Genomic DNA, 15,839 nt, shown 5'->3' with positions numbered 1-15,839 from the left:
AAATATAGCCGCCACTGCTGTTCTCTTTTGTTATCTCGGTGTGGTTTGCTTGACTGGCTGTAGGCACAGATCTAAGTCCGGAGGGGGAAGCAAAACGCAGGTAGGATAGCCTAGTGGCTAAACGCGGGATTCTGGAGCCAGACTGTGGGGCTGCTAGCCACCGGGCGCACCAGTGATCTCCCGTAGCTACTTCATGGCCTGTGGTCCTGCCTCCTCGTTCAAAAGGTAAGGCTACAATAATAAGGCCAAAAATAATGTCTACCTCTTAGAGTTATCATGGAGATTAAATGAGTTAATATTTGTAGAGCACTTAGAACGGAACCTGGCAACCAGTAAGCACTCTATAAATATTTGATTAATAAATAAATCCAAATACAACCTCCCAGTGTCTGCACAGGCTCGGCCTATAGGACCACGACAAAAAAGTGGTGGGAGAGGGGTGTCCCGGAGGACTGAATCCCTGATGCCAGGTGGGCAAAACTCCTCCCGTGGAGAGCGAACCACATGGCATGTGACGGCCACGGGTCATCCTGGAAGGGACCACCCACATCCCCTATTTTCCACTCAGGCCTGACCGAGGACAGGAATGCGTCTGGTCACACACAGCAGCTTTCACTGCACCCTGAACTTGGATTCTGAGAGCCAAGTGCAAAGAGAGTGTCTGTTCGTTCGTCTCTGCAAGGCCATCACAAACCGTGCTTCTGCTAGCGAGCCGGGAAGCTTCGAGATAAAGTACCGCCACGGAAAAGCCAAGAGACTCCCCTCACGAACAAAACAAATCAGGATTCCAGCGGGGCATGAAAGGGCAAACGTATCAAACTCACCAGGGCAACATTTTCTGCAAAGTGATTCAGCTGGGTTTTTTCTTCATTCTTCCTACCTTCCTTTTTTCTTCCTTTTCCTTCCTTCCTTTCTTCTTTAAAAAAAAAAAAATTATAGGGGAGCACCCGGATGGCTCAGTCGGTTAAGCGTCTGAGTCTTGATTTCAGCTTAGGTCATAATCTCGCGGTTTGTGGGTTCAAGCCCCACGTTGGGCTCTGTGCTGACAGCATGAAGCCTGCTTGGGATTCTCTCTCTCTCCCTCTCTCTCTCTGGCCCCTTCTGCTCACTCACTCTCTCTCTCTCAATATAAGTGGGATCGAGTACTGGGTGGCTTAGTTGGTTGAGCACCTGACTCGATTTCAGCTCAGGTCATGATCCCAGAGTGCTAAGATCGAGTACTGGGTGGCTTAGTTGGTTGAGCACCTGACTCTTGATTTCAGCTCAGGTCATGATCCCAGAATGCTGAGATCAAGCCCCGTGTAGGTCTCCACACTGAGCATGGAGCCTTCTTGAGATTCATTTTCTCTCTCTCTCTCTCTCTCTCTCTCTCTCATTCAAAATAAATAAATTGTAAATCATAAACATCACTGTCATTTCCAAGCTCAAGTTTCTTCACATCAAGGCAAACATCAGAAGAGTGGGGCACACAGAAAGACCACCCACCATGCTCTCCATTTTAATTAATTAAGTCATTCATTCTTTCAACCACATTAGCTGAGGGCCTACCTCGTGCCAGGCACTACTCGAGCCACAAAATACAGGTGGGAACAAAATAGACAAACCCATGCGTCATCCTGACATCACAGCAGGGGAGTCCGGCCTAGCACTAGAGACCAACCAATTTCCCAAAAGGAATCTTCAGATTGAATGGAGTTTGAACGACTTGTATGTTGCTGTTGGAAATGTCACATTCGGTTTGGTTATAGAATTACAACCCCATTTCTTTCGGGTTTTAAGTGTAATTATTTATTTTGAGAGAGACAGAGACAGTGCAAGTCAGGGAGGCAGAGAGAGAGAGAATCGCAAGCAAGTTCTGCACTGTCAGCTCAGAGCCCGACACAGGGCTCGAACTGATGAAACTGTGAGATCATGACCTGAGCCAAAACCAAAAGTTGGAGGTTTAACTGACCGAGCCACCCAGGTGCCCCAAATTACAACCCCATTTCGATGTGAGCCACATTCGTACAGGCACAAAGACTCGAACCCGTGTCCTGTGAGGAACAGATTTGTAACTAGGGATGTTTATCCAAGAAGCAGGAAAACTGAAGCGGGCCTTGACCACCATCTTCAAAGGGAAGTCTTGCCATCTTACAGAAGGGGTACATTTCCAACAGCTTGTCCACTAGGTACGTCTCGTGCCAGAAAGCCACTGTTAGCTCCCCATCAGAATTACCAAGAATTGTGTCCTCTGAACCCATGGACTCCTCCAGGCACAGAGGGAGCCCAGCTCTCGACGCACTTGCACAAGAGGAGGGGGACCTGGAGAGGCACTAAACACCTCTTAAGTCCCTCTCACCCAAGAGATTCTATGAGTTTAGGATGCTAAAACCAAGCAGTCACAGGAAGACATTTGCAGGTAGCATTCTCCTCTGAAGGGAGAGTACATTTTCCCCAGGGCTGTCTGCAACTCACAGTACAGATGTACTCTCCGCTTTCCGGAACTTTCGCAGGTATGCTGAGATCAGAATGAGCCAGGGAAGAACTCACCTGCACCACCTAACAGGCCCCATCCCACAGCCAGGCTAACAGACCGGAGTGGGGGCTGGCTGAGGGACTCATACCCAAGGTCATGGGCACGGAAAGCAACACTGGTTGGGATTAGCCTGCCTCTTAGCTCCCAGGAAATGCTTCAAGGCACAGAAAGATGGAAGATGGCCCCAAAAGTGAAAGAATGGGGGCTATGCAGGTACCCCTGGAGCACCACACATGCAGAGAAAGGTCAAAGTCCTTTCCTTTCCTATAAGGGGCTGGGTACAGTCTAGGCACATCCCATCACATCCTGCATTAGACTGCAACGCTGTCTCCTCAATCCAAACTGTGGTGCTGGAGACAGTGATGTACGAGCAGCCTCCTTGGGCAGAAATGGGCAATTGAGAAAGCACAGAAGCAGCAGAGACAGAGCTCACGGTCTCTTGGAAGTGACAAAGCCACTTGTCCAAAGTCCACCTCCAGGTTCCTAATAAACCCCGGTGCCCAGATGCTCACCCTGTGGCAAGAGGAAATGAGGTGAACCTTTTGGGTCGTGGCAGGACTCTCCACTCCCAAAGCTGAAAAAGAGAGAGTTTCCAGATGTTAAAAACTCCGGGAAAGACAGGAGAAAAGAAACAAGAAGGGGAAATCAGCAGGCATTCCCAGAGGGAATTAAGAAGGGACTTTGAAGCAGCCTGAGGTCAAGCATCATGGATTCCAGCAGGCTAATCCCAATCGAGGAAATAGACATGGAAATTACAAAAAAAAAAAAAATGCTCTAAAGGAAATGTATTTTTACTGTTTCCCGGGGCCATTGCAGGATTACTAGGCTGGGAAACAGGAAACAGAAACCGATCTTCAGACAGCTACATCATTGACTAGGTGAGAAAGATTTGTAATTAGCATGCCAATGGTCTACGGAAGAGCCTGCTGGAAAAATCTGTCCTTCCGCGTGGTGTATGGGCCCTGCACAATCTTCACCATTAATCAGTCTGTCGCAGGTTTTTGTCAGACAGAGGAAAGAACAACTTCGCCCAGGTCCGATTTGGACAATTTCTGAATCAGCAGAGTCTGAATCGATGCAGTTTAATGAAGTTATAGCGGGATAAATTCAAGAAGGAGGACGAGAGGGAGAGAGCAAAGGAAGCAAAGGAACCTTCCCCTCCCCACCATCTTAACAGAAGTGAAGAGAGATCAAAAGAAGGAAAGAAGGAAGAAACAAGCAAGAGTGGACAAAGACACCCACGGGAAGGAGAAGACACATTTTAATGATCAGACTTGAAAGAGGGAGAGAGACAGAAGCGACAGACCCCACTCTCTTCATGAACGCTTGAGGCTGGGAGAGGAGGTGGGCAAGAAAAGCTGGCTGCTGATGATCTGAGAACAGAAAGGCGCTGTGATTTCCCACAGCATCAAGAGCCCCACCCCCACCCCACCCCCCTCCCCCAAGCCTCTGGGGGATCATCCCCTGGCAAAGATGGGAGGGAGTGAACTCCTCGGGACACAGTAGAAAGTCACAGAGTGTCAGCTGCCAGTCCGACAGGGTGGCTGGAATCCTGATTCACCCACCTGCCTCCCAGCGCCCGAGAGGTGGGTTTACAGGAGGCCCAGACATCAGGGTGACTGAGGACACAGTTCCTGCCTGATGGGATCCAAGGCTGGTCTAGGAAAGTTCTCCTGGAAATAGCTCCTTTGCTATTATGGCGTTCTGCGTCCATTCCTGCCCTACCGAGGGATGACAGCAAGGGTCTGCATTCCCAAGACCTCCAAATGGGAGGAGCTGATGGGCTCTGAAACACGCTCTCAGATGCCACTCAGCATCAACAGCCGCCCCTCCTCCTCCGGGGGGGCCCTCTCGGGTTCAAATCCCTCCTCCCCGGGGCAGCCAGACCGAAGGAAGCTGGAAAAGGGGACAGAGTGGAAAGCATACTTCCCAGAAGAGGACATTTGGCTAAGGGGGCCGCGAATATGTCCAGAGGACAGATGTCCTAAGTAATGAGACTTTAATGCCGGAGCTAATGGGAACAGTACACGAGACCAAATGCCAAAAAAGCAAGGAATAATGAGTGTTTGGGAAGCCGGCAGAGAGCACACACTCCTCTCCCAAACGCCGGGGAGCAGGGCCAACCTTGTAGCCACCCAGAGCCTGGTTGGAACTCGGCCTCCACGGTCTCGAGGTGGGGACAGTGGCTCTGGGCCAGGGTGATCAAGGTGTCTCCTGTTCCTGTGACCAGAAGTGGGTGGGGGCTGGGGGGGGGGGGTTACTGGAAACAGGGCTCAGGAACCCCCCTCCCTGGGAGGGGGGACCTCACGCGAATGCCAAACTGCACAGGTGGTGGCATCCATGTTCATTTTCTAGAGAAATGGTTCCCACACCCACCTCAAGCAGGTAAGTGCCCCGGTCAGAGACCCTGTCCCAGAGCTGCAGGCCAGCCCCACCACCATGGCCACGACCAGGTCAACAGAAGTTTGGGAGGAAAGCCCGGGGCGCTGAGGGTTCCCCAGGATGCCTTCCTCTGAGCGAGCCTTTCAGGACAGAGGACCTGAGGTCACAAGAAACAGAGAAACACCTGGAAAGAATGAGGAATTAGGAAGCACGGCTAGGAAAACGGAAACGGGGGAAGGACAGGACCGGAGCGGGAAGCAGCAGTGAGCTGGCTGAACCTCTGTCTTGTGTGCACGGTGCTCTGGTTATAAATGGGGCAGGGAGGTGGGGGGTGGGGGGCAGTGATAAATGGAGCTGTTTCTGAGCCGTATGTCTCAGTAATTAAAACTGGGAATGGCCCGAGGTCCATCGTCTTGCCCCCAAATCATTTCTTCTCCCTAGTGCCACTATTATTCCAGAGCTGGGACTCGTGCAGCATTGCCCCGGGGTTCTGCCAATACTGGAAAGGTCTGTTGTTGTTTTTTTTGTTTTGTTTTGTGTTTTGTGTTTTGCTGTTGGTTCTCCATTGGAATCGGGGTGTGTGGCTTTGGGTTTTTTGTTCTCTGATTTTTTACATTTTCTTTGCATCGCCTTCGCTATCCTCGACCAATATAACCCATTCTTGAAAACAAGCCTTTGCACCGCACCCTGGTGGCCGTGTGCCCTGCAGGCAATGCAAGCGAGGCCACCAGCCCGGGTCTGCAGTACCCTGATCTGGGTGACCCGTTTACATCTGGGAAGATGAGAGCCAGCTGGCCCCCAAAGGAGACGGAGACTGGCACAGCTCTAGCCGTGCAACCTTGGACAAGTTACTAAGCCTCTTTGAGTTGATTTCCTCGTCTGTTCAATGGGCACCTATCCCCGGAGGGTGAAGGAAAGACGCACGGAGGCAGCTTAGGTCCAGTGCACAGCAGGGTTCCAGACACAGAGCAAGCCCTGGGGACTGAGCACTCTCCCAAGAGTCTCCCTACCACCCCCCCCACCCCCCGTTTCATCCACATGACCTTGAGCCCTCAGCTAACGGAGGCCTCCGGCCCTCCTCACACCAGCTCTCTGCAGGTGCACAGGTGACGGGCTCATGTAGGCTTCTGGGCAACAAACCTCCCCACCGTCCTGACCTTTGAGCCGAGGAAGCTGGCTCCCCAGCCACAGAGCAGGGCTGGCTCCTCCCAGGGTCCAAGAGTGCCCAGAGGCTTTGCCCCAGCCCCCACAGCAGGAGGGCCACCTCACCACCTCACCGTCCCGCTAACTCCTGATGGAAAAGAGAAACATCAGCCCACCCGCTGTACCACCACCACGGCGCACCCCCCCCCCCCCGGCCAAAAAACGCAAGAATCGGCCACAAACTGCCCCTGTGGCCCCTTGTCACCTGCCCCACCCTCGCTCCGCTTCTGTGACCAATCTCGCATAGTGACTGTACTCTTGGGGCACCTGGGGGCCCAGTACACGCATGTCAGGAACCTACAGGCAATTATCACGGGAAGCCCCACGTTCCTGTGCTTGCAAACATTTCTACCTCCTCGACGGCTGTCCGGCCCCGGCGGGGACCTCACGCGAATGCCAAACTGCACAGGTGGTGACATCCACGTGCAGGAAGAGAGAGCACTGAGAAGCCCGGCTCTGACCCCAAGCCGAGCCGCATGCATTCCGAGGAAACTGGGTCCCTGTACCCTCAGAATCAAATGAGGAATCTAAATTGAGCTATCTGACTACTACCTCTTGAAGAAATGTGGGACATTCTTTTTTTCTCTTTTTCTTTTTTTCCCCTCCCTTTCTGGGCAGTCATTTGAACTATTTCCTGCATATTCAACTCCTTTCTTTTTGCAGCTCCCTCGAGATCTGCCCCGACACACCAATAAAACGCAGAGCTGAATGTCCTACGGCCGGGGAGGTGCGGCCCCTGAGAAGTGGCCGCCACGGAGAGCCGGGCTCTGACCTGCGGGCCCCACCACTCATCATCCGAGCGCCTCTCCTGGGCTCGGCCTCTGGAGACAGCTGATGTGGATCCTAGGACAGCGGGCCTCATTACTGGAGGCACTCTTTACTTCTGCCAATAACCAGTCGATCGCCGATTCCGCTCGTCGGCCTCCGCCCCATGACTTAGCGCCTCTTACAAGAATCAGATCTTAGCCCAAGAAGATAAAAATGTGCCCCGTTACAGAGAGTCAAGATGACGCGCCATGGGCTCTGAAAACACTATGACAACACTGTCCGGGGGAGAGTCGGCGTGTGGCCTCCCAAGGTGACTGCTTAGAAGGGGGACATGTTTAGGAGAGGTACACAGAATCAGGCAAAGGCTCCAAACTGCAGGCCGCGGAGGTGAATTTCATGTAATGGTCAGACCCAAATTTCCAGCCTCGTTAGCCACGTCCCTGAAGCCCCTTCAGTCCCCTCACCTTGTATCCACCTCGCCCCTGTGGGATGGTGGCCCAGAGCTGAGAAGGGGCAAGGCCCACACCAGTGAATGCGTTTCTGAGGCCCACAGAGCTGTCTTGTATGCAGGGGGCCATCTGAAATCACACGCACCTGGGCCCCAGGGGGGTTGCCTGGAGGTCTCCCGGTCTCTGGCAAAACCAAAACTCTGGCAAAACCAAAACTCGTTGACCTGGTTAGATGGCCGTGTCCCCACCCATCTCTGGGAGAGAGAGAAAGCATTCAGACCGCACCTTCTGAATCACAGACATCCGCCTCTGGTTTTACTTGATGGTCCACTGCCCCGGCTCACAACCTTCTGGCCTGCGGGGCATCTCCCTTCTTCCATGGTCTGCATTCCTTAGATCTTATCCAAGGATTGTGCTTAGGTCAGGTTATTGCCCTTTACAAAGGGACGTGGGGAAAACTACAAGGCGACCGTGGAAGTGCGAAGGAAATCATTTCAGGGGACCGTAAAATTGAATGAGGAGGGACCAAAGAAAGTCAGGGAAGCAAGAGAAGGGAGAAGGCCGTCGCTCACATCCCTAAGTATCGGGAAGTTACCCGGTGTTGACTCAGAAACAGGTGCGTAGCGTAAGACAATAACAGGGTTTCCGAAACAGGTGCATAGCGTTAAGACAATAATAGACATTCACTGCGCAAGACAAGGCTGAGAGGCAACCAGGCAAGAGAGTGGGCCCGGGACGCAGAGTGGCCCTCGGCTTCCAGGTCAAGCTCACCACCCCCAGCTGTTCCCCCCACCCCAGGGCACTGTGATCTGACCTCCCTGTGTGTCAGCTGCCTCACTTATAAAATCAGGATGTTGGGCTGCTGACTTGGCCTGCAAAAAAATTCAACGGTTCTGTAACGGACGACAAAATAATGGAAAGAAGGTTGACCCCTGAGCCAACCAGGCAGGGGTTAGGGGCAATGACTCGTGCAGCTGACAACCCAGGGACAGGGACACCTGGACGGCTCAGCCCGCTGAGCGTGCGACTCTTGATTTCGGCTCAGGTCATGACCCCAGGGTTGTGGGATCGAGCCCCCGGTCGGGCACCGCGCGGAGCCTGGAGCCTGCTTGGGATTTTCTTTCTCTTTCTCTTCCTCTGTCCCTCTCCCCTACACTAGCTCTCTCTCTCTCTCTCTCTCTCTGTCTCTCTCTCTCAAAAATAAAGTAAAAAAATAATTTGTTAAGAAAATCCAAGTATGCTTCGAAGGGACACATGCACCCCAATGTGCAGCACTATCAACGATAGCCAAAGTATGGAAAGAGCCCACATGTCCATCGATGGATGAATGGATAAAGAAGGTGGGGTATATCTATACGGTAGAGTATTACTCGGCAGTCAAAAAGAATGAAATCTTGCCATTTGCAACTACGTGGATGGAACTGGAAAGTATTATGCTAATTAGTCAGAGAAAAACAAGTATCATATGACTTCACTCATATGAGGACTTTAAGAGACAAAACAGATGAACATAAGGGAAACAAAAATAATATAAAAACAGGGAGTGGGACAAAGCATAAGAGACTCATAAATATGGAGAACAAACTGAGGGTTACTGGAGGGGTTGTGGGGGGGGGATGGGCTAAACGGGTAAGGGGCACTAAGGAATCTACTCCTGAAATCATTGTTGCACCATATGCTAACTAATTTGGATGTGAATTAAAAAAATAAAATAAAATAGGGGTGCCTGGGTGGCTCCAGTTGGTTACACGTCTGACTTCGGCTCAGGTCATGATCTCACAGTTTGTGAGTTCGAGCCCCGTGTCAGGCCCTGTGCTGACAGCTCGGAGCCCGGAGCCTGCTTCAGATTCTGTGTCTCCCTCTCTCTCTTCCCTCCCCCACTCACACTCTTGTCTCTCTCTCCTTCAAAAATAAACATTAAAAAATTTTTTTTAAATAAATAAGATAAATTAAAAATTAAAAAAAAACAAACAAAAAAAAGAAAATCCAAGTATAATTTCTGACTCCCTCCAAAACGTAACCACAACAGCCTACTGCTGACCAGAAATCTTACCAATAACACGGCAGTCAATTAACACGTTTCGTACATTGCACGCGTCATATATGGTAACCTTACGATAAAGTAAGCGAGAGAGAAGGAAATATCAAGAAACTCGTAAGAGAAAATACGTTTACAGTTCTGCACTGTCTTTATTGAAGAAAAAGTATCCTGAGGGTACCCGGCTGGCTCAGTCCGGACAGCATGTGATTCTGGATACGAGTGTTGTGAGCTGGAGCCCCAAGCAGGAGCGTGGAGCCTACTTTAAAAACAAAACAAAACAAAACAAAACAAAACAAAACAAAACAAAACAAAACAAAAAAAGTGCAGAATAAAACTAAAAAATTAATTAATTTTTAAAAATCCACGTATAAATGGACCTACACAGTTCAAACCAGAGTCATTCAAGGGTCAACTATATTACCATGCCTTTTCAGAATATTTTGGTTTCACTTCTTTCTTTTTTAAATTTCTTTACTGCTTATTTATATTTGAGGGAGAGAGAGACAAAGCGCGAGCTGGGGAGGGGTAGAGAGAGAGGGAGACAGAATCCGAAGCGGGCTCCAGGCTGTGAGGTGCCAGCACAGAGCCCGACGCGGGGCTCGAACTCACGAACCGCGAGATCATGACCTGAGTGGAAGTTGGACACTCAACCGACTGAGTCACCCAGGCGCCCATGGTTTTACTTGTAGAGATAAAAAAGAACAAGAATGGACAGGCGCAATCTATCCTGAACGTGTATGAAATAAGCCTGTTCAAGGCCAAGGGACCAAGACCCTCTGAGGGTCTGCAGATAAACCAATCCCTCCTCCCGGTCTGCAGTACCTACTAGAAAGGCGAGGTCAGAAATGTGACTGGGAAAAACAATGGGCTGGCGTTTCCCAACATAGAGAAAGGGGGTGGGGGGATCACCGCAGAAGAAGATACTTCAAAGAACGAACTTAGGGGCGCCTGGGTGGCTCAGTAGGTTGAGCATCCGACTTTGACTCAGGTCATGATCTCACAGTTCATGAGTTCGAGCCCCACATCAGGCTCTGCACTGACATTGTGGTGCCTGCTTCGAATTCTGTCTCCCTCTCTCTGCCCCTCACCCGCTCGCACTGTTTCCCTCTCAAAAATAAATAAACTTAAAAAAAAAATTTTTTTAATGAATTCAACGTAGACCCTAATATAGTCCTCCAGAACCACCCCCCCCCACCCATCGCCACAGGATGGGTGTCGTCAAGGGATACAATCAAGACCGCAAGACAAACCACACCTGAATTCACAATTTAAAAAGCAGATTATGTGGGACTCAGTAGCCAGTGGCTGGCTGCTCTCTCAGCGTGTGGTGGGGATTCTAAGTCACTACGGAAGAGGAGCCAGAAAGTTAAGATCTAAAGGCAATCAATCCTGCCAGGCCCTGGAGACATCAGGCAGTGGAGGGGGAGGAAGGACGAAGCTTCCTTTGGTGTGGTTCCCTTCTATTCCGTATCCTTCGTGGGCATGTCTGCCTGGGGCTGGTGAATTAACCTCTTTCCATCAGCACACTTTTTCAGCTGTCTGAACCACTGCTTCCTGCACAATGGATCTGAATCAACTGCACAGTCGATCTGATCTCTCATTAAAATAGGCTGAAAACAGTGAAACGGACTTTTTCCTCTACCTGTGTCTTGGCAGCCTAGCACTGTGGGTAGGCTCTTCCCAAGGAATGTGCTCAGAGCCTGGGGTGCGGCTGTGGGTGGGGAAGGGGGACCGATGTGCACGCCTCCTGGGCTGGGGTGGGGGGCGCCGGAGAGGGCAAAAGACAGCCAGCAACATGCCGGGCGGAACCCTCAAAGTGCCGGGTTTTTGCAAAGTAGTTGCGTGGCAGACATGTTAAAATCAAGAATGAACTGGGGCATCTGGGTGGCTCAGCCGGTTGAGCGTCTGACTTCTGCTCGGGTCATGATCTCAAGAGTTCATGGGTTCGGGCCCCTCGACAGGCCCCGTGCTGACAGCTCGGAGCCTGGAACCTGCTTCGGGTTTTGTGTCTCCCTCTCTCTCTCTGCCCCTCCCCTGCTCATGCTCTGTCTCTCTCTGTGTCTCAAAGGTAAATAAACATTGAAAGAAAAAAATTAAAATAAAGAAACATTAAAAAAAAATTTTTTTTTTAAGAATGAGTTCTGCTGGCCTCATGTGTCCAAGGTCACACACACCTTAGAGGTTTATACGTTCTGTGGTTATAAACAGAGCTGGCCCCCAGCAGGTGAGTGGGACTTGTCCGTGGAACGAAGGAATACACGTTGTGTCCACTTCTCACCCCATTACCTTCCCTAACCCCTCTTCCATGAGCCTTCCTGAACCCTTCCCCAATTTCACTGCTTTCCCCCGCAGAAACAGAAAACATTAAAGGGGGGCCTTCCATCCAAGGCAAGATTTTCTTTTTCCTGTCCTTGCAACTGCTCTGTTTGAAGTAAAACATAATAAAATAAAAAAAAAGTTGACTCTCTGTTTAGATCGACTCGTTAGAATGAGCTCACAGTGCTTCCAAAAATGGGGGTGTTTGGGGGGGTGCTCTGACAATTCATGGCCCGGGAACCTACGAAGAGAACCTCACGAAATCAGCCAGCAAAGGGGTCCTGCTATTACAGTTACCGGGTCTGTGCGCACAGAACAGACCTCTTTGGGTTTGTAATTAATTTGTAACTAACTTCTAGAGGGAGAAAAGGGGAAACAAAGGGTTCCCTGGCTTCTTCTAGAAACAACCAGAGGAGTCCAAAGACACAGGACCCTCCCGACAGCTGTAGGGTCACCTCCTGTCGCTTTTCCTTTCTCCTGGTGACATCTGCTCAGGTTCTTTGGCCCGCAACCCTGAGCACGACTCCCCCCCAACCCCAAACTTCTCCACCCCCACCACCCCCGTACAGCGGGGGGACCCAGGGCAGGTCTGGGTCCACCACCTTGAACTAGGTCACCCAAATGGCTTCAGACCTCATCTGCTAAGTAGCCATTAAAGCTATGGTTCTTCCCTTGGAGATTCTCATGTCGAGGACGCTAATGAATCAACTCTGGGGGAGGAGGAAGAAACAGGTTTGCATGTGAGATGCTCAGACAGGGCCGGCTGCTGGGTCAAAGCCCTGCCTCGGGCGGGCAGCCCTCACTGAGCAAAGAGCCCCAGGAACCAGGAAGCGATGCAGAGACCGCTCAAGAAGCATTCAAATCGGTGCCTGAGGCTTTACCAGCTCGAGCCTCAGCCCGGGGAAGGTGAACAGGGGAAGGCGAGGTAGAGATCCGGGTGGGAAACAGGCTTCCGGCCGGGAAAGGTGGGCACCCCGCATCCGGTGGCTCCCCAGATCCAAAGCACAGCTCTGCCTTTGATCCCTCTGGCCGTCACTTTCTCCTCCCCGGGGTCCAGCTGAGTGTGACTTTGCTCATCTATCAGAATCACCGGAGAGCTGAGAGTTTCCCCTACAGACGCTGACTTCTACAGAAACAGGATGGCCAGGTCTAATCACTTCTGGAAAAGACTAAATCTGCTTTTCCCCTCGGGGGCCGGAGCAGTGAAAGCAAGCCCTGTTCTGAGGAATGTGTACCCTGGGCAGGCGGAGGGCTGGCCAGCCCCCGGGGCCACCAGGAGGAGGCAGATGGCTGATCTCAGGGCTGCAGCCTCCCTTCTCTCCTCCCTCTCACCCCTTCCGACCCTGCCACCAACACCCCTTTCAAGGAGGCGGTTCTGCTCCCTGGGCCCCAGCCCCTGCCGGCCCAGCTAGCCATCTACCAGAGAGAGGATCACGCCCTGGAACAAATTCTTTGCCTTTTTCAGAAATGGAAACGTCTCTGCTGAACTATTTCAAGGCACATGGAACCAGACGCGAACGTCCCGCTTCCTCCGCTGACCTTTGAAGAGCGAGCCTCCTTCCTCCTCCCCGCTCTGCCCTGGGGGGATAACTCACTACGGTGGGGATATTGATCCCTTCCCTTTTCCCTACCCTGGTTCCCAACAAGACCAGCTGCGTGAAAAACTCCCCAGGATGGCATGCGGTGACCTCTTAAAGTGTGAGCAAAGTGAAGCAACTCATGGGAACACACCCAGGAGTCGGGGAGGAGCAACCTTCAATGTGCACACTCACCCTGACACGCCTGGTGTGTGTGTGTGGGGGGAGGGGCGGGGGGCGGAGATGGGATGCTGTTGTGCCTGAGTCACCCAGGGCCAGACACGGAGTTTCCCCCCTGCTGCCCAAGGTCACTCACGGAATGTCCTCGATGAGTAGCTCATGCTCCGTCCCCTTCCCCCAAACACAGAGACAGGCATCATCCCCTACTTAACAAGCATCAGTATGGTGGTTTCCAAAGCCTTGAGCAGGCAACATTGCAGCTGCTGGAAGAGGTGCTGTGAACTGAATAAAATCAGGAGGTGAATTTGAGGCAGAAACGTCCCCTATTTACATAATGGTCTGAGGCTGAATTCAGCTCCCTTACCCTGGTCACCTGCCTTCCGCGACCCCAGAGACAAACTGCTCTAATCGCATCACCAGTCACAGGGCCATCCACCCACACACAGACCAGCACCCTAGTTTGGGGTTGGGGAAGGGGGTCGGTGGGATGCGGAGGGGAAAAATCACCGAGAGGGACAGGGACATCTCCAGGGTCACAGGCCTGCAGAACACAGGCCAGCGCCAGCATCCAAAGGCCGTCAGCATCCTCCCAGGTCATGATGACTCAATTCAGGTCATCAAGGTCAGGGCAGGGGAAGGCTCCGTCTAAGAGAGCACAGAACAAAGGCTCAGAGAAGAAAGAAACCCAAAGAAAGGTCTGTGGGCACCAGCCAGCAGGAGGCCACAGCCATAGTGGGAAGGCGGCGTGAGAGGCCAGGAGCCCAGGAGAAAGGTGAAGAGGCCTGAAGGCACAGAGAGGGGGACGATTTGGACCAGGACCACCTGCTTCACAGGCAATTCCTTCTCTGCTTTCCAAGAGGAGCCAAGAGCGAGAATCCAAAGGGGACACTGGCTGACTACACATCATTGTCTCAATCCCTCCATCAGCCCCCAGGACCAGCCAGGCACAGACTCACTACCTGGAAGAGAAGATGGGGTGCAATGGGGGGGTCAGTGGCACCTTGGGGTGACGAGTGAGGATTACGAACGGTTTTGGAAGCACCCAGTCCTGATACCCAAGAATGTCACTGTGTAAGTACCCAAACTTCGTGCGTCTGACTCCATAAAACCTGCCAGGGAACATCATCTTTTCTCAACAGCTTTAAAGGAAGAAAAAAAAAAAAAATCATGCCCAGAAATTTCTATCCTCCTTTCTCTCTCTTCATCAAGGTACCGATGATTTACGTCCACAGCAGCAAGGGAAGGAGGTTTCCAGGCCAGAAGGTTAACCAGCAGAGTGTAGAGATGAGCTTCAGGTATATGGCTCAGGGTGGGGACCGGCTAGGCAAACTCAGAAAGAGGACGGGTCAGCGGGAGGGGGGGGTCCCAGTTACCAGCCGGTGCCCGCACCATGTGCCAAAACCGGAGGCAGGTCCTGGGGCACGGTTTGTTTCCCCGAAAGACTCTGCTGAACCAAGTCTGGTCATTCATTCATCACCACCACCAGGGGACTGGAAACAGAGCTAACTCTGCCTCCCCTGGGTGCATCGGTCCCCGAGTGGTGAAGACAGTCTGGTTTCCCGTTCTTTGGGCTCCGACCTCCCAAAGGACTCACTGGGGGCTAGGGTGGTGGGGTGGGAGGCAGTCAGGGTAGGACCAGGCACTAGCATATTCTGTGCTCTTGGCGTAAGTTTTGGTAGGAGGCTTCCCCCACCGCCCCCCTAACGTAAGCTGGAAACGCTGCCCACCAGGTTTAGCACAGCAAGAATGTTCACTCGGAGAGTTCTGCCTACAGGGTTTGAAAGAACAAGTCCTCCAATCTCCGCAAGAAAAAGAGCATCCCATTTGGACAGGATGTAATGAAGAGAGACCATCTGCCCTTGGTCCACTCGGAACGGATAGATAGATCTTTACCCCTTCTCACCCGGGGGGAAAACATCCTTTCCAGATCACCCCCAGCTCTCACACCCAGAGAACATGCGATTTATACTAAATCGCTTGGTACTCTCTCCTGTCAGCTGCCGGCATTGTTCAGAACCCTAGACCGAAAGACGCTGTGCTGGTTCCACTCAGAAAACCGAATGCAAGAGAAACCTATGCCAAAGTGCCCACTTGCCTGGAAAACTGAACCCTGGACCGCCACCGCCGCCCCCCTCCCCCGGTCCCGCCCGGCCAGCCAGAATTCTACAATTGGTAAAATTCTTAAACTCCAACTCCACGAGTTCCACGGCTCCTTACTCTGCCCCTGCCACCAAAGCATGCATTCTGGGTTCTGCAGAAATGGGGAAAAAAGGAAAGAGGGCTGTGATTTATCGCATGTCAGGGGAGCAAGGGAGAAGCTGGGTTTCGGAGAGCCAGAGAGCTGTGGTGGTGACGCCGCCGCCGCCGCCGCCGCCGCCGCCGCCGCCGCGGCCGAGGGTGAATGAAGA

At 52.1% G+C, this 15,839-nt stretch overlaps 1 protein-coding gene across 4 annotated transcripts in view; it reads right to left on the bottom strand.

Annotated features, from left to right (window-relative positions):
• The window catches only part of SHISA6 (shisa family member 6), a 287,571-nt gene that overhangs the window by 270,994 nt on the left and 738 nt on the right, over nt 1-15,839 (bottom strand). The window lies entirely within an intron of this gene.

This window comes from Puma concolor, chromosome E1, assembly GCF_028749965.1.
Source record: "Puma concolor isolate L17-30 chromosome E1, mPumCon1.1.hap2, whole genome shotgun sequence".
NCBI lineage: Eukaryota > Metazoa > Chordata > Mammalia > Carnivora > Felidae > Puma > Puma concolor.
This window is presented reverse-complemented; position numbering and strand designations above follow the sequence as displayed.